This window comes from Bubalus bubalis, chromosome 18 (genome assembly GCF_019923935.1).
Source record: "Bubalus bubalis isolate 160015118507 breed Murrah chromosome 18, NDDB_SH_1, whole genome shotgun sequence".
In the NCBI taxonomy this organism is placed as follows: Eukaryota; Metazoa; Chordata; class Mammalia; order Artiodactyla; family Bovidae; genus Bubalus; species Bubalus bubalis.
Genome location: NC_059174.1, coordinates 35,777,282 through 35,800,200, shown reverse-complemented (window position 1 = coordinate 35,800,200; position 22,919 = coordinate 35,777,282). Strand labels below are relative to the sequence as shown.

Genomic DNA, 22,919 nt, shown 5'->3' with positions numbered 1-22,919 from the left:
CCGCCAACCATACATAAAAAACGCATGGTCACTATAAAAAATTCAAATACTAGAGAAAAACATAAGAAAAAAGTCACCCATGGATGTATGGGAGGATTGAGGAATAAAGGCTATGGGGAACCGGTCTCTTTTTAGGGTATTGCAAATGTTCTAAGATGGATTGTGGTGATCAATATGCAACTCCAACTACACTCAAAGCTATTATATTACACACCTAAAAAAAGCAAATGGTATGGTATGTGAATTATATCTCAATAAAGCTGTCTTAAAAAAAAAAAAAAACTTGAAACCTGAAATCAACATAAGCATTTTAGTGCCCTCTCATCCATACCTCACTCTTGTGAATAAATACATGCACACATACACACACACGTATACACACTTTTTATAGTGAACAATTTTGTTTTATTTAACAGTCTTCTTTTCTTCTGGGAAGATTGGGGGGGGTGGGTGTTTATTCCCCCAGATGGCTTGGCTTTCACACTAGGTCATTTGGAGTTGTCTAACAATAATAATGAAAACTTTAATAGTGATACTATTATTTAGCATGGAGAAATAGTAGGGATTCTTTTCAATTTTACTTTCTTTAAAAAGAGGGGGAAAGGGGTCAATTAAAAAATATAAATTGGTTATATAAGAGCATACAGAAGTAATGCACAGCTATGGTATAAATCCTAAAGCTTGGAAAACAGCTTTAGAATAAAGGCAATAGATATCATTCTTTCACACATTCACACATTAACAGAGTTCTACTATGTGCCAGGTACTAAGTGTCACAAACGTAACGAGGCACGACAGTGCCAATCTAGAGAGACAAACCAAACAATGATTACAAGACAGTGTGGTTAGTACAGCATTTTTGAGTGTAATGAGAACACAGGGAGACAAAAGTGGAAAAAAGGGTTTAGGAAGGGGTGGGGCTTCCTGGAGAAGGGGACAAATGAGCTATGAAAGCACAAGGTTCTTCAACTGGGTTCTTCAACTGGGTCCTGTCCCTGGACCAAGACCAATTTGCACAATTATTCATCGATGGAAAACATTTCATAGACCTTGTTAGACAGAATTAGTATAAGCACCTAACTCCCATTTATATTCTTAGGGTAGGTTTCCCCAAAGATAAAGAACTGGCTCCAAGGGCATAAAAACATTTTCAAAGCTGCCTTCCTAAAATGTTCCAATTACTTTTCCTACCAATAGAGTTCAAGGGTGCCTATTTCACTACAACTGGCCAGCACTGAATATTCCCATCTTAAAAAAATCTGTTTTATGAAATGGTGTAAAAAACTGTATTTCATTATTATTTTAATCTACATTTCTTTGCCTATTAGAAAAGTTCCTTAAATCTTTATTCCCTGGAGAAGGGAATGGCAACCCACTCCAGTGTTCTTGCCAGGAGAACCCCATGGACAGGGGAGCCTGAAATGCTACAGTTCATCGGGTCTCAAAGAGTGGGACACGAATGAGCAACTTCCACATTCCTCTACCATGAACTGCCTATTTTTTTATTGAAGGATAATTGCTTTACAGAATTTTGTTGTTTTCTGTCAAACCTCAACATGAATCAGCCATAGGTATACATTTATTTCCTCCCTTTTGAACCTCCCTCCCATCTCCTGCCCCATCCCACCCCTCTAGGTTGATACAGAGTCCCTGTTTGAGTTTCCTGAGCCATACAGCAAATTCTGGTTGGCCATCTATTTTACATATGGTAATGTAAGTTTCCATGTTACTCTTTCCATACATCTCACCCTCTCCTCCCCTCTCCCCATGTCCATAAGTCTATTCTCTATGTCTGTTTCTCCATTGCTGCCCTGTAAATAAATTCTCCAGTACCATTTTTGTAGATTCTGTATATATGCATTAGAATATGATATTAATCTTTCTCTTTCTGACTTCACTCTATATAATAGATTCTAGGTTCATCCACCTCATCAGAACTGACACAAATGCATTCCTTTTTATGGCTGAGTAATATTCCATTGTGCATATGTACCACAACTTCTTCATCCATTCATCTGTTGATGGACATCTAGGTTGCTTCCAGGTTCTAGCTACTGTAAATAGTGCTGCAATGACAATGGGATACATGCATCTTTTTCAATTTTGGCTTCCTCACAGTATATGCCTAGGGGTGGGGTTGCTGGGTCATATGGTGGTTTTATACCTAATTTTCTAAGGAATCTCCATACTGTCTTCCATAGTGGCTGTATCAATTTACAGGCCCACCAACAGTGCAAGAGCATTCCTTTTTCTCCACACCCTCTCCAGCATTTACTGTTTGTAGACTTTTTGATGATGGCCATTCTGATACGTGGAGGTGGTATCTCACTGTGGTTTTGATTTGTATTTCTCTAATAATGAGCAACGTTGAGCATCTTTTCATGTGTTTGTTAGCCATCTGTATGTCTTCATTGGAGAAGTATCTGTTTAGGTCTTTTTCCCACTTTTTGATTGGGTTGTTTGTTTTTCTGGTATCGAGTTGTATGAGCTGCTTGTATAATTTGGAAATTAATCCTTTGTCAGTTGTTTCATTGGCATTATTTTCTTCCATTCTGAGGGCTGTCTTTTCACCTTGTTTATAGTTTCCTTTGCTATACAAAAGCTTTTAAGTTTAATCAGGTCCCATTTGTTTACTTTTGTTTTTATTTCCATTACTCTAGGAGGTGGGTCATAGAAGATCTTGCTTTGATTTATGTCATTGAGTGTTCTGCCTTATGTTTTCTTATTAAGAGTTTTATAGTTTCTGGTCTTACATTTAGGTCTCTATTCCATTTTGAGTTTATCTTTGATATGGTGTTAGGAAGTGTTTAATTTCATTCTCTTACATGTAGCTGTCCAGTTTTCCCAACACCGTTTATTGAAAAGGCTGTCTTTGCCCCATTGTATATTCTTGCCTCCTCTGTCAAAAATAAGGTACCCATAGGTGCATGGGTTTGTTTCTGGGCTTTCTATCTTCTTCCATTGGTCTATGTTTCTGTTTTTGTGCCAACACCATACTATCTTGATGACTGTAGTATAATCTGAAGTCAGGAAGGTTGATTCCTCCAGCTCCATTCTTCTTTCTCAAGACTGCTTTGGCTATTCAGGGTCTTTTGTGTTTCCATATGAATTGTGAAATTTTTTGTTCTAGTTCTGTGAAAAATGTCATTGGTAATTTGATAGGGATTGCACTGAATCTGTAGATTGCATTTGGTAGTATAGTCATTTTCACAATATTGATTGTTCTTACCCAGGAACATGGAATATCTCTCCATCTGTTTATTTCATCTTTGATTTCTTTCATTAGTGTCTTCTAATTTTCTGTGTAGTTTGTCTCCTTAGGTAAGCTTATTCCGAGATACTGAATTTTTTTTTTTGCTGCAGTGGTGAATAGGATTGATTCCTTAATTTCTCTTTCTGAATTTTCATTGTTAGCATACAGAAATGCAATTGTTTCTGTGTAGTGATTTTCCATCCTGCAATTTTGCTAAATTCACTGATTAGCTCTAGTAATTTTCTGATACAATCTTTAGGGGTTTCTATGTGCAGTATCATGTCATCTGCAAACAGTGAGAGCTTTACTTCTTTTCTGATCTCGATTTTATTTCTCTTTCTTCTCTGATTGCTGTAGCTAGGACTTCTAAAACTATGTTGAATAGTTGTGAAAGTGGACACCCTTGTCTTGTTCCTGATCTTAGGAGGAATGCTTTCAGTTTTTCACCACTGAGAATAATGTTTGCTGTAACCTCTCTTGGAGAATTTTGAGCATTACTTTACTAGCATGTGAGATGAGTGCAAATGTGCAGTAGTTTGAACATTCTTTGGCATTGCCTTTCTTCGGGATTGGAATGAAAAATGACCTTTTCCAGTCCTGTGGCTGCTGCTGAGTTTTCTAAATTTGCTGCCATATTGAGTGCTGCACTTTCACAGCATCATCTTTTAGGATTTGAAATAGCTCAACTGGAATTCCATTACCTCCACTAGCTTTGTTCATAGTGATGCTTCCTATGAACAAAGGCTGGACTTTTGTGTGTGTTAAGATGTTGGAAGTAACACACACAAATTACTAAGTAACAAGGCTTCCTATACTCAAAGAAAAATAAGATGAGCTTGAAAATATCTTCAGGGATAGAAAACAAACAAATCTGATGTAGCACATTTGAAAAACAAACCAAAGAAAATGTTAAAAATAAAGAGTAGGATAAAATTAAAACAATGAATGAGTTTTACAGTAGACACAGCAAAGAGAGAGTTAATGAACCAGAAGATAGAAAGGAAGACATTATGCAGAATGCAGCACAGGGAGACAGTATATAGTCTCTGGATAGAGAAATCAAAAAGAAAAAATTAATAGATGTCATCTCATAAAAGTTTAAAGCTCATTAATGTCAAAAGAATTTAACCTTAATTGAAATGCAAAGTATAATTGAAGAAAAAAGATTTGCAATGAGGACAAATATAAACCAGCAGAGACAGAAAACAGATTTGCTGTTGCCTAGAGCAGGGAGTCTGGACAGAAAAGGAAGGTAACTACACAAATGAAGGAACGAACTAGAAACAGAGAAGTCCAAATAAATGAAGAGGAAATAGGCAAACTACCTGAAAAAGAATTCAGAATAACGACAGTAAAGATGATCAAAAACCTTGAAAACAAAATGGAGAAAATGCAAGAATCAATTAACAAAGACCTAGGAGAATTAAAGAATAAACATACAGCGACAAACAACACAATTACTGAAATTAAAAATACTCTAGAAGGAATCAACAGCAGAATATCTAAAGCAGAAGAATGAATCAGTGAGCTAGAAGATAAAATGGTGGAAACAACTTCTGAAGAGCAAAACAAAGTAAAAAGAATGGAAAGAACTGAGGACAGGCTCAGAGACCTCTGGGACAATATCAAACACACCAACATTTGAACTATAGGGGTCCCAGAAGAAGAAGAGAAAAAGAAAAATAATTACTCTGTGATGCATTTTGCATAATGTCTTTCTTTCTATCTTCTGGTTCATTAACTCTCTCTTAACTATGTCTACTGTAAAACTCATTCACTGAAGATTTAATTTTATCCTACTCTTTATTTTCTTTCTTTCTCAACATGGAAAAGGAACTAGTCAATCAAGTCTAAGAGGCACAAAGAGTCCCATACAGGATAAACCCAAGGAGAAACACACCAAGACACATACTAAGCAAACTAACAAAGACTAACATAAAGAATATTAAAAGCAGAAAGGGAGACACAACAAGAAACATACAAGGGAAACCCCATATGCTTAACAGCTGATCTTTCAGCAGAAACTCTGCAGGCCAGAAGGGAATGGCAGGATATATTTAAAGTACTGAAAGGGAAAAATCTACAACCAAGAATAATGAACCCAGTAAGGATCTCATTCAAAATTGATGAAGAAATAAAAAGCTTTTCAGACAAGCAAAAGTTAAGAGAATTCAGTATCACCAAATCAGCTTTACAACAAATGTTAAATGGACTTATATTATATAGTCAAGAAATACAAGAGAAGAAAAAAAGACCTACAAAATCAGCCCCAAATAATTAAGAAAATGGCAATAGGAACATACATATCAATAATAACGTTAAATGTAAATGGACTAAATGCTCCAACCAAAAGACACAGGCTGGCTGAATGGATACAAAAACAAGACCCATATACATGCTGTCTACAAGAAACCCATTTCAGACCTCAAGACATATATAGACTGAAAGCGAGAGGATGGAAAAATATATTCCATGCAAATGGGAAGCAAAAGAAAGCTGGAGTAGCAATCCTCGTATCAGACAAAATAGACCTTAAAATAAAGAAGATTACAAGAGATAAGGAAGGACACTACATAATGATCAAGGGACCAATCCAAGAGGAAGGCATAACAGTTTTAAGTATCTATGCACCCAACTTAAAAGCACCTCAGTACGTAAGGCAAACACAAACAGACATAAAAGGAAAAACTGACAGTAACACAATAATAGTAGGAGACTTTAACACCCTACTCACACCAATGGACAGATCATCAAAACAGAAAATTAATAAGGAAACACAAGTCTTAAATGATAAATCAGATGAGATGGATCTCATTGATATCTTCAGGACATTCCATCCAATGCAGAAGAATACACCTTCTTCTCAAGTGCACATGGAACATTCTCCAGGATAGACCACATCTTGGGTCACAAATCAAACCTCAGTAAATTTAAGAAAACTGAAATCGTATCAACCATCTTCTCTGACCACAACGCTAGATATCAATTACATGAAAAAAACTGTAAGAAACACAAACACATGGAGATTAAACAACACGTTTCTAAATAACCAACAGGTTACTGAAGCAATCAAAAGGGAAATCAAAAGATTTCTAGAAACAAATGACAATGAAAACACAGCAACTCAAAACCTATGGGGTACAGCAAAAGCAGTTCTAAGAGAGAAGTTTATAGCAATACAATTCTATCTCAAGAGAAACAAGAAAAACATTGAACAGACAACCTAACTTTATACCTAAAACAACTGGAAAAAGAACAACAAAAAAACCTCAAGATTAGCAAAAGGAAAGAAATCATAAAGATGTGAGCAGAAATAAGTGAAAAAGAAATGAAAGAAACAACAGTAAAGATTAATAAAACTAAAAGCTAGTTCTTTGAGAAGATATATAAAATTGACAAGCCTTTAGCCAGACTCATCATGAAAAAAAGAGAATCAAATCAACAAAATTAGAAGTGAAAAAGGAGAGGTTACAACAGACAATGCAGAAATACAAAGGATTATAAAAGACTATTATAAACAGCTATATGGCAATAAAATGGAAAACCTTGAAGAAATGACAGATTCTTAGAAAAGTTCAATCTTCCAAGACAGAACCAAGAAGAAATAGAAATTATGAACAACCCAATTACAAGCACTGAAATTGAAGCTGTGATCAAAAATCTCCCAAAAAACAAAAGCCTAGGATCAGATGGCTTCACAGGAGAATTCTATCAAACATTTAGAGAAGAGCTAACGCCTATCCTTCTAAAACTCTTTCAAAAAACTGCAGAGGAAGGAATACTTCCAAACTCATTCTATGAGGCCACCATCACCCTGATACCAAAAACAGAGACAACACAAAAAAAGAAAACTACAGGCCAATATCACTGATGAACATAGATGCAAAAATCCTTAACAAAATTTCAGCAAACAGAATTCAGCAACACATCTAAAAGCTCATATACCATGATCAAGTTGGGTTTATTCAATTAGGATTCTTCAATATGTACAAATCAATCAATGTGATACACCATATTAACAAATTGAAAGATAAAAACCATATGATAATCTCAGTAGATGCAGAAAAAGCCTTTGACAAAATTCAGCACCCATTTATAAACTTTTCATAAAATGGGCATAGAAGGAACCTACCTCAACATAGTAAAGGCCACACATGATAAGCCTATAGCAGACATTATTCCCAATGGTTAAAAACTGAAAGCATTTGAAAGCATTCTAAGATCAGGAACAAAACAAGGGTATCCACTTTCACCACTATTACTCAATATAGTTTTAGAAGTCCTAGCTACAGCAATCAGAGAAAGAAAAGAAATAAAAGGAATCCAGATAGGAAAAGAAGATGTAAGGCTCTAACTGTTTGCAGATGATGTGATACTGTACATAGAAATCCCTAAAGATAGTATCAGAAAATTACTAGAGCTAATCAGTGAATTTGCGTTTGAACTGTGGTGTTGGAGAAGACTCTTGAGAGTCCCTTGGACTGCAAGCAGATCAAACCAGTCCATCCTAAAAGAAATCAGTCCTGAATATTTATTGGAAGGACTGATGTTGAAGCTGAAACTCCCAATACTTTGGCCACCCAATGCGAAGAACTGACTCCTTGGAAAAGACCCTGATGCTGGGAAAGATAGAAGGCAGGAGGAGAAGGGGATTACAGAGGATGAGATGGTTGAATGGCATCACTGACTTTATAGACATGGGTTTGAGCAAACTCCGGGAGCTGATGATGGACAGGGAAGCCTGGTGTGCTGCAGTCCATGGGGTCGAAAAGAGTTGGACACGACACAGTGAATGAACTGAGCTGAACTGAAGTCCAACATCCAAAGTCTTCTAGGACATTGTTTCCTTGTGCTTGACTATTTTGTGACTATGTTCTAATTATTATACATAACTAAATATACAATAATTATTTTGAGAGAAGGAATGGGTAGTTATTGCTTAATGGTTAAGGGTTTCTGGGTGGGCTGATGAAAAAGTTTTGGAAATAGAAGTGACACAACATTGTAGATATATTTAATGCCACTAAATTGTACATTTAAAGATGGTTAGAATAGCAAATTTTATAATAAATTTACCATAATAAAATTTTTAATCATTAAAAATTAAAAAATTATTATGAGGATTCTTTTGGGTCTAGGGTGATGGTCCCGTCTTCTATAGAGATATGCTTTCTTGTAAGACATCCACAGACACCATGAGTATATAAATATTTAAAACTCTAATTCCCAGTTTGAACTTTCCTGAATCCCAGTAATACAAATCTGCAAGAGAGGTGGAACATTTTGGGATTACAATCTCTCCAGTGACAAGACAATGCCCTTCCCAGACCCTGGGGATAAGGTGAAGGAATACCATTTTCACTTTTTATTCACCTGAAGGTGTATTCCTTTGGGATCTAAGTAAGCTTAATGCTAGAGGTCTTCTATTAGACTCCCCATTTCAAGTTGGGACTAGCCAGGCTTTCATTTCTACAGGTCTGACCTTCAAGAGCAGGAAACTAAAACTTAATTTCAGCAAATGCCCTGAGGGCAAATGCAGGTTCTTAAGCTCCATTTACCTTTTAGAATCTTGCTTTCTCTTAAGAACACATTCCAGTATTCTGGGCCAGAGGATTCCATGGACTGTACAGTCCATGGGGCTGCAAAGAGTCAGACATGACAGAGCCACTTTCACTTTCTCTTCAGATGTTGGCTTGGTAATTTGCTGTTTTCTTGTTAGCTCTTTTACGCTTTTAAAGTGTCTTAAATATGTTAACCTGCATAAAATTGTTTCAGCTGAGGTATCTCATCGTGGGACATCATCAACTCAATGGACATAAGTGTGAGCAAACTCCAGGAGATAGTGAAGGACAGGGAAACCTGGTGCACTTCAGTTCATGGGGTCCCAGAGTTGCACATGACTGAGCGACTGAACAACAGTATCTCATCATTGGCTTCCCTGGTGGTTCGGTGGTAAAGAATCTACCTGCCAATGCAGGAGACACGAGAGATGTAGGTTTGATCCCTGGGTCAGGAAGATCCCCTAGAGGAGAAATGGCAACCTGCTCCAGTCTTCTTGCCTAGAAAATTCCTCAGATAGGAGCCTGGTGGGCTACAGTACAGGAGGTCACAAAGAGTCAGCACATACTGAGCATATATCTCACCATTACTGGAAATGGAAGAGAGAACTGTATTTTCTTCTAGATTTTTGTCTAGTCTGAATAGAAGATTTAATGTTTTAACACACCTGACAAACATGGTACATACTGAGGTTTCTTTGTTGTTAGCAATAGTTAGCATGTAAGATTTTCCACTTATCAAATCTGTCATCCTAAACAGGTGACAGTGCCTTTCCTTTACACTGCTGTCTCACTTAGCTTAACCTGAAGTTATTTTCACATTTTTCACACACAATTTTTGACCCACTCAACAACCTAACAAGTGTCACATACAAAAACTTCTAATATGAACTGATGAAAGACCAAACACACGGTGCCACCAGAGAATCATTTAACAGCAGAGCAGGGTGGCTCTACGACTATAGTTTTCCTTTTATGTCCTTGTTATGAATCGCATCTAGATAAGACATATCTGGACAAAATTTTGCTTCTATTTTAACCATTTGGTCGCTCAACTGCAAGACAAGAAATAATAGATTCCATTTTATCTAATTAGTATTCCTCGACTTAGTAATTCTGAAAACGGAATCACTTTGCAACCTAAATATAGAAAAGTTATTATTATGGTCTGGTTCCTAAGCAACCATTTCATTAAGAAAAGCTCCACTTGGGAAAAACATCTGTTTGTCAGTAAGGTTTCTGCTGTTATCATATAATTTCACAGTGAAAAAGCCATGGTCACCCCGTGCCTTAGTAATCCCTAGTTGTGAAAAGGTCAACAGAGGGTACTATAACAGAGAGCCATCTGTTTCAATCTGGGATAGTCCTTGAAACTTGTTACCAGCTTTCCTAAACCACCACATAATTTAAAGGCCATTATCTTCTGGTTATAAAGGCAATAAATGTTCATGCTAGAGAACATGAAACCTGTAAGAAAAAAGGCACAAAGAAAATAAAAGTCATTTGAGTTTTTGATGCCTTCATATTAGATCTCACTTGAAAAATGTATTCTGCTGCTATAAAAAAAAATTTGAAAACCACTGACCTAAAATAACTCCATATGTTTTGCCTTTGTCATCTGCAATAAGAGTATTTTTTGTAAGGTTTAGGGGCTGTGTGTTGGACAACTGAACTGAGAGATTTCTACAGACAGTCAAACATTCAGTGACAATCTGACGGGATGAGAAGGTGATGAAAGGTATGTGTCACATGACATATCACATGTGACACGGATTATAAAACTTGTCAGGTCATGTAGATGGCCCAGGACAGTGATTTTTTGAATCTTTTGTTGTTATTTTTAAAGCAGCAGAATCTTGTTTTCCCATATTTTTTAGAGGAGGCTCAATGAAAGAGAGAAAAAGAAAAGAGCCTATCCAGCCCACCCCTTCTTCACTGATCTTTGGGGTCGTCGGGTCTGCAGGCTCCTCCCCTGGCACAGCACTGCTACTTCACTGTGCCCTGGGTCTGGATCACTGGTCCCTCCCTTCTTCACTAGGCACCAGATCTCAGCTAAAGGGTCACTTCCTCCTACCCCTTTCTGTCAGGTAAAATGTCTCCAACACAGGCTCTCGTATCACTGTGTACCTTTCTTCCCAGCATCTGTCAAAGCCACATTTCACATTTGTGTGACTTTTTTTTAACTTTTAAAGATTTTTTTTTTCCTTTGATGTGAACCATTTTTAAAGTCTTTATTGAGTTTGTTACAATACTGCTTCTGTTTTATGTTTTGGTTTTTTGGCCCCGAGGCATGTGGGATCTTAGCTCCCCAACCAAGGATCGAACTCACACCCTCTGCATTGAAAGGTGAAGTCTCAACCACTGGACTGTTTGAGGAAGTCCCATGTGTATGGCTTTTTGATTAGCATTTGTCCCCTGCATCTCCTCCCTGCCTCAGACTATATATTCCATGGAGGCAGGGCACGACTGTTTTTCCTCAGCAGTATACTGAGCACAGCACCCTTACACAGAGTAGGTGGTCAATGAATATTTGTTGAGTGAATGACCATTTAAAACTATTAAGGAAAAAACCAACAGCCAAAGATATTTTACAGTCTGTCACTGTCTAAAGTCAGGTTACCAAAAATGGAAAACAGATGTTGAACATAAAATACAAAAGTGCTTCAGAAGGGCTTCCCTGGTGGCTCAGTGGTAGAGAATCTGCCTGCAACCAAGCTTGTGCGTCACAACCACTGAGCCTGTGCTCCAGAGCCCAGGAGTCACAATTACTGAGCCCACGTGCAGCAACTACTGAAGCTCGAGCACCCCAGAACCCGTGCTCTGCAACAAGAGAGTAGTCCTTGCTTGTCACAACTAGAGAAAAGTCCTCACAGCAATGAAGATCCAACACAGGCAAAATTAAATTTAAGAAAAAGAAAAGGAAAAAAAGTGCTTCAGAAACCACCTTCGCCTAAGAAAGAAAAGTTCAGCAATCGTGCCTTGGCAGGTGGACGGAAGGATGACCTAATTAGGTCTTTGGTAGTGCAGAGTCTGTGATCTGCATTTCCTGAGGCTCAGTTCATTCCCTCTCTTCCAGCCTCCTTGGGGACAGTAGAGATATCACAAGGTCAGGAAAAAAAATCAAGTGTAAAAGTCTAATGCAAAAATCTAAGTGAGCTGCTCAAAACTGTACCGTTAAGTGCATTTTTCCACCACTGCCCAAGATTTTGACGTGACCACAGAGGGGGAAATTGATGTTTCAATCAGTTAAAAATGTTAACCTATGATTCAGCAACACAATTCACTATGTCAAGGTGAATAAAAAAATATAATTGAGCTTATTAAGTGTGTGAATAACTTCAAGAATCATCTTAATCACACTGGGTGTGATTAGGAATTTTAATTTGTATTTGAAATGAAGGGTAAGATAAACACTTCAGTTTGGGAGGGAAGAGCAAGAAAGGGTGACCCTCCAGCTGTTGCCTCAAAGAAGTTCCAGTAAAATATGGGACAGACATAGAAAATGGACTTGTGGACACAGGACGGGAAGGGAAGGAGAGGGTGGGATGAATTCAGAGTAGCACTGACATATATACACTACACGTATAAAACAAGGGCTTCCCTGATAGTTCAGTTGGTATAGCATCCACCTGCAATGCAGAAGACCCCAGTTCGATTCCCAGTTCGATCCGTATTCCCAGTATTCTTGGGCTTCCCTTGTGGCTCAGCTGGTAGAGAATCCACCCACAATGCGGGAGACCTGGGTTTGATCCCTGGGTTGGGAAGATCCTTTGGAGAAGGGAAAGGCTACTCACTCCAGTATTCTGGCCTAGAAAATGCCATGGACTGTATAGTCCATGGGGTCACAAAGAGTAGGACACAACTGAGTAACTTTCACTTCACGTGTAAAACAGGCGGCTAGCGGGAAACTGCAGTACAGTGCAGGGAGCTGAACCCGGTGCTCTGTGATGACCTAGAAGGGTGGGATGGGGGGATGGGAGGGAGGGTCAAGAGAGAGTGGATATGTGTATACTTATGGCTGATTCACACTGTTGTACAGCAGAAACTCATACAACACTGTAAAGTAATTATACTCCAATTAAAAAAATTTAATGTAAAAAAAGATTAATTCCTTAGAGATTAAAGGAATACTGTACTTAAAGATAAGTCTTAAGAATAACTTGCTATTTTAGTTGTGAGCTCTCTTGTTCTTTTATCCTTAATTTGTCTTCAAATATCAACTTGACTAAAGAAAGGACGGCTCCAGGGCAAAATTTAAATAGCTGTTCTGCAGGGAAGGTATTTACAACCTTCTTAATAGCTTGTAGACATTGAAGCAACTGAGTTTTTATCCCTAGATGTCTCATAAGTGCCTTATAGGTAATAAATTCTGCCTTAGTGACAGCTAGTTTACATGAATAGGAGGTAAAGGATTTGAAACGAGCCGTGGAAACCAAGAAATTAAGACATATGTAACTGCTTAGCAGAAAATGTCAAGATCCACTGGTTCCATGGCTTAATTCTACTGCCTGAAAGAGCAGAGGCCATGGTGACTGGAGATGGTGAGAAAAAGGAATGGAGAGAGAGGAGGGAAGGACAGAGAAGTCTATGGCCTTGACTTTGGAGTTGATGCTAGACTTCATCACTCACTGGTTAGCCTTTTATTGGCAACAATCTTTGAGCTTTGGTTTCTTTGTCTGAAAAACCAGTATATAAAGATATTGACTCTTATAGGGTTTTTATGAGGAGTAAATCAATTAATGCAAGTTACATCTGATATTTGGTTGGTGCTCAATAAACCATGAGTGAATATATAGTGGGTTGGCCCAACATCTTAACCTAAACGAACTTTTTGGACAGTCCACTAGAAACAAGGAGATAAAATAACAACCATCAACAAGCATGATACTTTCAAATCCAGGCAGCCCATCACCAAGACATTACTGGTGGACTGGCAACAACAAAAAGCCTTTAAAGCCCTCCTAGAGCCCACAAAGAAAGTTCAGCTGCCTTGTCTTGGCATTCTGACAGCTTTTGGATTCTAGCCTAGTCCCACTTCTCCCCATCCTTCCCAGTTTGTTCCGCTAACAATCTGAACTGCTTACAGTACTACCTGCCTTTATACTTGCCCTGCTCTTGACCACCTTCTTACCTTTGCTTTTCTTTCAGCCTCAGTCCCCTCACTCCACATCCACATTCTAAATCCTGCTCATCCCTATTAACAGTCCTAAGAACTCCATGAAAAACTGTTTTGGATTTTTCTAAGTTTATTTTTTAAAGTATATATAATGCTATTAAACTGAGAACAAAAAATAAAAGTATGTAACTCAGTGATCTTTAGTATATTACAAGGCTGTCCAATGATCACCACTATCTAAGCCCAAAACATTTCATCATCCCGCCAAAGAAACCTCTTATTCATTATCAGTCACTCCCTGTTTCCCTCTTCCCATTCTCAGGCAACCACGAAACTGCCTTCCATCTCTATGGATTTGCCTACTCTGGACATTTCATACAAAATGTGGTCTTTCGTGTGCGGCTCCTTTCATTTATCATGTTTTGAAGGTTCAGTCACTTTATAGTATGAATCAGTACTTCCTTCTTTTTTGCTGCTAAATAATATTCCACTATTTAAATATACCATCTTTAATTTATCCATTCATCAGGTGATAGAAGTTTAGGTTGTTTCTACTGTGAATGAAAAATATTGCCTGCCCTACCGGTAAATAAAAGATGTTACAGCCGTTAAGCCATCACATTACAGTCTCTCTGATGGTGAGCTCTGGGGGAACTCAGGATGAAATAGGATGCCCGTCATCTAGCAGTCAGCCACCCCCTGACTGCAGCCACCCTGACAGTGCCCCCTGAGGAGACTCAGGATGAGAAGGCACAGGATGAGGCAACAGACAGCTGAGGTGCATAACAAAGGAATCACTTCAGTGAGCCCAGACTCTTACATCTTTCCATATACAGAAAAGCACTAAATTCCTTAACTGGACATATCTGGTTTCTTTAATTAACAGTAATCTTTTCATGTTCTGAATACCTGGTCTTTGTGGCAAAAACTCCTATATATCCTGGTTCCTCCCTTATTTCTTCAGAGTTATCTAAGATGTTGTGTCCCAGGCTTGAAGTCCTCAGAAAGTCTGCCAAATAAAACATAATTCTTAACTTGTAGGCTGTGCATTTTTTTCAGTCGACACTACTTTTTTGGCTATTACAAATAATGCTGCTATGAGGATTCATATGTAAACTTTTGTGTGGACATGTGTTTTCATTTCTCTTGGGTGTATATCTAGGAGTAGAATTGGTGGATCATATGGTAACTATGTTTAACCTTTTGAGAACTGCCAGACTGTTCTTCAGAGGAGCTGCACTATTTTATGTTTTCACCAGCAGTGTATGGGCATTGCTTTCATAAGTTGTATTATTTTAAAGTAAGTAATTTTAAAATGCAATTTATTGGCATCAGAAATGTAACAAATTATCAAAAGTCCTATACAGAAAAACAAGTCCTATACTTGTTTTTCTAATCCACAATCTCAGTAAACTATATATATATATCCCAGGATTGTTCTGAAGGCTCTCTCCTGACACTCCTAAAATGAGACTGGTGTCTCTAGTGCTGAAACCGTAATGACCAACAGTGGGAATAAGGACTGGCAGTGTGAGGTAACATATATACGCCACTAATGGAAGATGAGTTAGAGATACACATAGAGATTGCTTAAAAAATAACACAGTACTGGGCTTCCCTGGTGGTCCAGCAGTTGACAATCCACCTGCCAATGCAGGGGACATAGTTTCGATCCCTGCTCTTAGAAGATCCCACATGCCACAGAGCAACTAACCCCATGCATTGCATCTACTGAGCCCAGGCCCCACAACCACTGAAGCCCCCAGGCTCTAGAATCCATGCTCCACAACAAGGGAAGCCACAGCAAGGAGAAACCCACACTTGGCTACTAGAGAGTAGTCCCTGCTCGCCACTACTAGAGAAAGTCCCTGTGCAGCAATGAAGACCCAGCCCAGCCAAAAATAAATGAATAAATCTTAAAAAAAAAAAACAGTACTCGCTGCCAAACGAGTAAAACCACATACACACACACAAAATCAAGCAAACATGAGATCAGCATATTATTAAGCTATAGGAAGAGTTCATTTGTAGTGAAACCATGTCTCATACACAGGCCTGGTTCTCCCATACCTTTGACCATCTGAGAACTCAGCCTTTGTGCCTTGGAAACGAACAACTATTTTAGAATTAATTATTTTTCCCTGTGGCAAGAGCAGTCTTCAGAGATGGAGAGACTTAAGATTCAAATCATGGTATTAACATTTGGTATCTGTGTCACTTTGGGCCAGCTGCTTAACCTCTTTGAGCCTCAGTTCCCTCATCTGTAAAACAGGGATAAAAATTTCTAACTCGTAGAGTTACTATGACAGGCACATAATAATAAGTGGTGACTTCTATAATGCTTATTTCCATCTCTTATATAGCAGTTATCCTGGGAAATCTTAGAAGGTGAAAATAACTAAACCTGAAGTAGCCAATTATCTTTTACTTGTAGGTAAAAGTACTAAATTGCTAAATGTGTGCATGCACGCTAAGTCACTTCAGTCGTGTTCGACTCTTTGTGACCCTATGGACTGTAACCTCTAGGCTCTTCTGGCCATGGGATGCTCCAGGCAAGAACACTAAAGTAGGTTGCCATGCCCTCCTCCAAGGGATCTCCCTGACCCAGGGATGGAAGCCGCATATCTTATGTCTCCTACACTGGTAGGTGGGTTCTTTACCACTAGTGCCACCTGAGAAGCCCAAATTGCTAAATATTCTGATGTAAATGTGAGTGAATCAATTTTCAACTGATAGAGGAAATCACTGGACAGGTATTTCAAAAATGAGCTCATGTAAAATGCAAGTATTGGGGGCTATAAAATATAATCTCTGATTTGGAGAAGACATACTTCATCTGCACTGCAGTAAAATCAGGTACAATGGACTGGGAATCCCTAAGACATGGGTCTGGTGTTCCATTATTCTCCCAACTTTTATGACTGTAGGCAAGTCAATTCTTCATTTATAAAAAAAAATTTAATATCTGTTTTTATTGTATTTCAAGACTGTTCAAAGAATCAAAAGGCTTTCTAGATGATTAAGCATTATTCAATTTTAATACTGATAATCAACATCAAATCTGTTTTCCATCTTTAAAAGTACAACAATAGGAGCAAATTCTACCATGATTTGGAAAGTTCTAGAGTAACCAAGTGTATTGGGGAAGCAGCAACAAGATTTGAAGGTCAACAACAAGGTTCAAATTATTACTTGCTATGTAATCTTTGAAAGGGGACTTAACCTGTGTAAATCTCAGGATCTTTAGCTATAAAAAGAGGATATCTCTCATCACACCCAAAAATTAACTCAAAATGGATCATAGATAGACTTAAACATTTAAGAGCCAAAACAATAAAACCACTGGAAGAAAACACAGAAGTAAATCTCAATTATCTTGGATTAAGCAATGATTTCTTAGAAATGACACCACAAGTGCAAGCAATAAGACAGGAAACTGATAAGTCAGACTTCATCAACAGGAAGAAGTTTAGTGCTTCAAATGACACTAGGTATTTTTCCAAAGAAGATTAGAAATGCACAATAAGCTCGTGAAAAGATGCTCAGCATCATTAGTCACTGGAGAAATGCAAATCAAAATCACAATGAGATACCAACTTCACACTCTAATACGGCTATATAAAAGGATAGACAATAACAAGTATTGGTCAGGACGCAGAGAAACTGGAGCCCTCATACATTGTCCCTGCTGCTGCTGCTGCTGCTAAGTAGCTTCAGTCGTGTCCAACTCTGTGCAACTCCATAGACGGCAGCCCACCAGGCTCCCCCGTCCCTAGGATTCTCCAGGCAAGAATACTGGAGTGGGTTGCCACTTCCTTCTCCAATGCAGGAAAGTGAAAAGTGAAAGTCAAGCCACTCAGTCGTGTCCGACTCTTCACGACCCCATGGACTGTAGCCTACCAGGCTCCTCCATCCATGGGATTTTCCAGGCAAGAGTACTGGAGTGGGTTGCCACTGCCTCCTCTGTACATTGTTCCTGGGAAAGTAAATTGGTGTGGCCACTCTGGAAAACAGTTTGGCAGCTCCTCAAAGGGTTAAACATAGAATTACTATAGGACCCAGTAATTCTGCTCCAACGTGTATACCCAGAAGCAATGAAAACGTATGTCCACACAAAAACCTGTACATGAATATTCATTACAGTGTTACCCATAATAGCTTAAAAGTGAAAACAAGGCAAATGACCATCAACTGAGGAATGGATAAACAAAATGTGGTTAATTAGTAGTACAATGTAACATTATTCAGCCATAAAAAAAGAATGAGACCCTGATACATGCTACAACAGGGATGAACCTCACAAATGTTAGGCTAATTGAAAAGAACCAGACACAAGAGTCCACACATTGTATGATTCTGTATTATGAAACATCCAGAATAGGCAAATCCATAGAGACAAAAAGGAGATTAGTGGTTCCCAGGGAAGAGGGGGAGTGAAGAATGGGAACCAACTGATAATGGATATAGGGTTTCTTTCTGAAATGATGAAAAGTTCTGAAATTAGTGGTTTGACTGTACAAATACTAGAAACCACTGAATTGCACATTGTAAGACAGGTGAATTTCAGGTGTGTAAATTAAATCTCAAGAAGTTTAAAAAATGGGGATAATGCCTATTTCCCAGAACTTCAAGAATTCACTGAGCTAGCATATATGAGAGATGTTCTCTAAATGCCCATTTGTTAATTAGGTGCTACAGAACACCAAAGGAGTCTTCCCATTTCAAGGAAATAAGCGGAGATGATAAACTTCCCAGGGCCACATTCCACATTTCAATGCCCTACTCAATTAGGTGGTCCTTCAAGGGGTAGAATTATTTTCAGCTGCTGAGCGCCAAAGAATTGATGCTTTTGAACTGTGGTGTTGGAGAAGACTCTTGAGAGTCCCTTGGACTGCAAGGAGATCCAACCAGTCCATTCTGAAGGAGATCAGCCCTGGGATTTCTTTGGAAGGAATGATGTTGAGACTGAAACTCCAGTACTTTGGCCACCTCATGCGAAGAGCTTACTCATTGGAAAAGACTCTGATGCTGGGAGGGACTGGGGGCAGGAGGAGAAGGGGACGACAGAGGATGAGATGGCTGGATGGCATCACTGACTTGATGGACGTGAGTCTCAGTGAACTCCAGGAGTTGGTGATGGACAGGGAGGCCTGGAGTGCTGCGATTCATGGGGTCGTAAAGAGTTGGACACAACTGAGCGACTGATCTGATCTGATCTGAATGGTTACCCAACTTACTTTATTTGAAGTAGAAATCTGAGAATCAGGGAGTTCAGTCTCTGACAAGTTAAGACATGTAATCCTGCTCAGTTTGAAACTCTGTAAAAACAATTTCACTTTGTATCTACTCTCCTGCCTTCCAGGCTTTTTGCCTTTCCCTCCTCTTGGCTCTTCTGCCAGAAATGAAAACTCTTCTGTGAAAGGAAAAGGGTGGAAGAGTCAGTGCAATTTGTTCAGGCATGTTATGTTGAGATGACTAGATTCTCTGCACGATACTGGCATACTTTCACCTCTCATGCTTGGCTCAGAGCCTACAGTTTCTTTCTTTTTTTCAATGAGCCAAGAAGTTTCGCCCAAAGATTCTTTTGACACGGATGGGGATCACTTGGAGCTGTGAAATGCATCTATTGCTGGTGTTGCTTTCAAACTGTTCTTTAAATAATTAAAAGTGACCACGAGGACCCATGAGTAGATCCATACTAAGATAGATAACTGGGCCATAATATCTTATTTGAAGAATATCACGTGTGTATCACATTCATTACTGGAATGTGTATTTCAAGACTGAAATGTGAAAAATGCTCAAAACATCAAATATACATTATGGGACTCTTAAGGACATATTTCATCTCCTATTTTTGAAGAGAGGAAGACTTTTACTTTCTATCTTATACACCTTCTTGCCATTTAAATGTTTTTTAAAACAATAAGAATGTATTAACTTGTACTATAATGATGATAAAACAATGAGAAAAAGAATATACAAGGAAGTCTGAAAAGGAGAGACACTTAAAGGACACGTCTAAGATTAAGTGTCTATTTATAAACTCTGGATTGTAACTGGAACTTAGCAACTTGTATAGAATTCTCTGCCTGAAGAAGCTGCTACTGAGTGTCTGGGAGCAGCTGCTATGAGAATTAAATCAACCATCACTTTCTCAGAAGAAATAAAAAGAGATGTGGTCTTTCATAAAACTAAATTTTAACTCATAGGGAATTTAGTCCTCAGGCTATTGTGATGTACAGATAATATGTACATCAGAAATTTCTGGGATCCTGGTGGTTCAGTGGTTAAGCACCCACCTTCTGATGCAGCCCCCTTGCACTACAGAATATCTACATGCAGGCTGGTCTTGTCTGCCTGCCTGACTGGAGTCCAGAATGACGTGGCTCTGGAGTGTCAGGCCTAGGCAAATGACACTGACATGCAGGTGGGAAAATTCAGCTCTTTCCTTTCTTAATGGGAAATTCACCTAAGGCCTTGGCCTTGAAGTGTATGGTACAAACACCAAAAACATCAATTAATTCAAACTTGTCTGCTGTGGGGAACTGAGAACAGAAATTAGACCTCTACCTCCCACATTCCTTCATCTCCAAATTAGCTACTAACTGATTAGCACACCAATTAAAAGTACTATAAACAAACACAAAACCAGCAGTTGTGATTTTTATAGCAGACCCTAGAGGCTAATGAGCTCAGTGGGTTAAACAGCTAAGAGGTTTACACAGCAGCGATGCTGTATGAGAATGACACACCGCCACTTCCCGAAAACTCCGTCCAAAAAAAAAAAATCAACGAGAAACATCTCCTTGACAGTATTACAGTTTCCTGGAAAAAGACAGGATGACTTGTTTCTGAGACTTACTAATTGTCAGCATTTCAGGTCCTTGCCTCTTTGATTTATTTAATTCCCATAAGTGCCATTCACTGTCATGTGGAATCCTGAGCTCCATCAAGTCCTCAGGCCTATCTGAGTTCCTGGCCTCTGTGACCTCTCAGCTGCCAATAATTACTTCCTCTCTCAACACACTCCACTCTTCTGCTCCCTCCTAGTTGTCCTTTTTCCTTGATGAGTGGTTATTTTTGTCTCCTCTGAAGAGTTGCCTCTTGAGTTTATTCTTGCTCTTGCGCATTTCGGCCATCACCATGTGAATGTACCTGGGGAGGCCTTGGATCAGGAAGGATCAGTAACAAGCACAGCAGAGAGATGCACAGGGAACAGCAGGACTGCCCAGCCCAGGCTAGGTCAGCCGAACCCCACTAGTCTACAGATGTGTGAGTGATCATAAACAAGTGACAATAAATAAATGATACTGAATGTTGAGGTATTCTGTTACATAGCAGAAGCTACCTGATAGAATACACCTACTTCAAGCTTTAGCTCTGAGAAGTTACACATATCACCATGTTATTACCTAGCAATCTAACAAAAGAAATGGTAGTGACATGCACTGCTATATTAAAATGGATAACCAACAAGGTCCTAACTGTACAGTACAGGAAACTGCTCAATGTTATGTGGCAGTCTGGATAGAAGGGGAGTTGCAGGGAGAATGGATACACATATATGTATGGCTGAGTCCCTCTGCTGTCCACCCGAAACTATCACAACATTGCTAATCAGCTGCTAATAAGCTATACTCTAGTATAAAATGAAAGTTTAAATCTGAAGAAAAGAAATAGTAGTGATATGACGACAATGATGATGAAAACATTAAAATCATAATTAGCTAACACATACTGAACACTTAATATGCACTAAGCACTTTCAAAGTACTAACTCATTTAATGTTAGCCCCCTTCATAAATGAACTTTTACTGACAGAACAGTATTCAATTTACAGATTTATTGAGAAGATGCACACAGAGTTCCTGTATACTGCATACCTGCTGCTGCTAAGTCACTTCAGTCGTGTCCGACTGTGCGACCCCATAGACGGCAGCCCACCAGGGTCCCCCGTCTCTGGGATTCTCCAGGCAAGAACACTGGAGAGGGCTGCCACTTCCTTCTCTAATGCATGAAAGTGAAAAGTGAAAGTGAAGTCGTTCAGTCGGGTCCGACCCTCAGCGACCCCATGGACTGCAGCCTTCCAGGCTCCTCCATCCATGGGATTTTCCAGGCAAGAGTACTGGAGTGGGGTGCCATTGCCTTCTCCGATAATGCATACCTAGCTGCCCCCTATCACTAACTTTCACTTTAGCATGGTACATTATCACAATTAATGAACTACTACTGACATTTCGTTATCAACTAAAGTCTATAACTTACTCAGATTTTTTAAGTTTTTCCCTAATGTCCTTTTTTTGCTCCAGGATCCTATTCACCACATTATGTTTAATCTCCTTAAGCTCTGACGGTTTAATCCCTCTCCTCCTCACTAAATTCTATTTTTTTTTTGGCAACAGCTTTATTGAGACACAAGTCACATACTGTAAAACTCACCAATTTAAAATATACAATTCAATGGTTTCTACCATACTGACAGAGTTGTGCAACCATCACTACAGTCCATTTTAGAATTGTGTGAGCTTTCATCACCCCGTCAAGGAAATCCTGTACCCTTTGGCCATCACCTCCCAAACCCTTCCCCTTTCTCTCCAGCCCTAGACAACTGCTAACCTACTCTCTGTCTCTATAAATTTACCTATACTAGACATTTCATATGAAGGAACCATACAAAATGTGGTTTTCTGGGAATGGTTTCTTTCATCTATGTTTTCAAGGTTTTACCCGCATGTTTCAGTACTTCATTTTCATTGGCTGAATAATATTCCACTGTATATACACACCACATTTTGTCTATCTGTTCATCAAATAGTAGACATCTGGGTTCTACCTTTTGACTACTACGAACATTAATGAACAAGTTTTTGCACGAGCATGTTTTCATTTTTCTTGGGTGAATACTCAGAATTGCTGGGTCAAGTGACAACTCTGCATTTATTTTTTTCAAAGAACTGCCAGACTATGTTCTAAAGCAGCTGTAGGGAC

The 22,919-nt window shown here is 38.8% G+C and overlaps 1 protein-coding gene across 6 annotated transcripts in view; it reads right to left on the bottom strand.

The window, feature by feature from the left end:
* Positions 1 to 22,919, bottom strand: part of LOC102397999 (hyaluronan synthase 3) — a 206,589-nt gene that overhangs the window by 114,072 nt on the left and 69,598 nt on the right. The window lies entirely within an intron of this gene.